The sequence below is a fragment of the Barbus barbus genome (genome assembly GCF_936440315.1).
Source record: "Barbus barbus genome assembly, chromosome: 16".
Taxonomy (NCBI): Eukaryota; Metazoa; Chordata; class Actinopteri; order Cypriniformes; family Cyprinidae; genus Barbus; species Barbus barbus.
In genome coordinates, this window is record NC_136744.1 from 15349959 (window position 1) to 15352239 (window position 2281).

A 2281-nucleotide genomic window follows, 5' to 3' on the forward strand; every position below is an offset into this window, starting at 1 on the left:
GACCCCAGCGGACAGAAGGAAAAGGTGGAAATGGATTGGTTACAGGAGTTCACGTGACACTCTGAGTGCAAAACAAAAGTGGGAACTGGGAACTTTACTTTTTTTAATCTGCGGAGTTATGCTACGTCTGGAGATTTATATTGGAGTCTGATTGGATAAGTACATCTGCTTTACCCTACACTTTATTATTATTTAGTCATTTAGCAGATGCTTTTATTACAAATGAGGACAACAGAAGCAATCAATTGTAGTATTAAAACAACTAAAAACAGATCCAAAACTAAAAGCTAAAACTTTATAAATACTATCTTTACACATTATAAAAATAAATTAAATAAAAATGACAAATGCATACAACAAAATGTCAAAACTTAAAATTTAAATGAAAAAATAAATAAATAAATAAAACTAAAAACAATTCAAAATATTACAGAACAAAAGGTATGAGTATAATAATGATTCTAACATAACACTAAGCCAAACACAAAAAACAACTATATATATATATGTACAACCACACACACACATACATATATATACACATTTATAAATTCAATATATATATATATATATATATATATATATATATATATATATATATATATATATATATATATATATATATATAAATCCTGAAATCTAAAAATTGATTGGTGATTTAAAATAAATTCCCATTGTTTTTGCCTTTTTGATGTCTATTCATGCCATTTTATCTTTAGAAAAACTGAGTCCTTGTGTCCTCTACAGAGGACATAGAATTTTTTTTCAAAAATGTTATTTTTCCATTTTTTTTTGTATGGTCTAAACAATGTAATGACATGAAAAAATACAACATTCACAAAACTTTTTTTTGGGGGGGGGGTCTGAGGAGGATATATATATATATATATATGTACAGTGCCCTCCAAAAGTATTGGAACAGTAAAGATGAAATTGCTCTGTTGGTGATATAAAAAGATTAAAAGCTATTATTTAGTTGCAGATCCCTTGCACACAATCACAGCAGTGAGTCTGTGACCCATAGACATCACCAGACTCTTGGTCTCATCCTTTGAAATGCTTTTCCCAGCCTTTAATGCAGCCGATTCCAATTGTTGCTTGTTTTGGGGAGTTTCTGCCTTTACTCTCCTCTCCAGCTGGTTAAATTCATGTTCAATCGGATTTAAATCTGGAGCTTGACTTGGTCAATCTAAGACTTTCCATTTCTTTGCCCTTATAAATTCCTTGACTGAACTGGCAGGGTGTTTTGTGTCATTGTCCTGTTGCAATATGAAGCACTTCCCAATGAATCTGGTGGCATTTTCTTGAATATTGGTAGGCAAGATGGTTTTGTACCCTTCCAAATTCATTCTGCTACTGTCATTAAGTCATCAGTAAAGTTGAGAGGGCCTATTCCAGAGACAGCCATGCATGCCCATGCCATGACACCACCTCCACCATGCTTTACAGATGAGGCTGTATGCTTGGGATCACTGCAGTTCCATTTTTTCTCCACATTTTTGCTTTCCCATCACTTAGATAAAGGTTTATCTTTGTCTCATCAGTCCATAAACACAGTTCCAAAACTCTTCTGGCTCAACTTTGTGCTTTTTTGCAAACTCTAATCTTGCCTTTCTATTTTTGGTGCTGGTCAGAAGTTTGCATCTTGCTGTGTAGCATCTGTAATTCTGTGTTAAAGTCTCCTGAGGACAGTAGATTGTCAGAGCATCATCCCAGCTTTCTGGAAGTTGTTGGTGATTTTACAGACATGTCTTTTAGGGTTAATTTTCACAGCTTTAATGATTTGTCTGTTATCAACTACTGTTGTTTTCTCAGCCGATCAGGTCGTTGTTGGTTGCTGATGGTTTCCAAACTCTTGATTTCTCCATGCCCTTTGTTTTTGCAAGCGCTAATTGACTTCCTCTTTTATTTTCCAAATAGCTTGCTTTTCTCTCAAAGTCAGCTCCCTCATCTTCATCCTGGTTTGTGTGTGTCATCATCGAATGCAAGATTCAGAATACAGAAGTAATGGATATAACTGATACGACACATTCCCTGCTTTTAATATCTGAAGAATTAATGCAACAGGACACAGCTGATCACTTAGAAAGACAACTGTTCCAATACTTATGCTCACATCAGATAGAGGGATGAAACTCTAAAAGTGCTGGACTTCCTAGCTGGTAAAACATCAGTCTGTGATCGATTGCTTCAGTCTGTTGTGCTGCTGAGAGGTTTGTGTTTGTAGCTCCGCTTTTTTATTGAATCTTTACCTTACTTTCACTCTCTGTTGTTTAAAGTG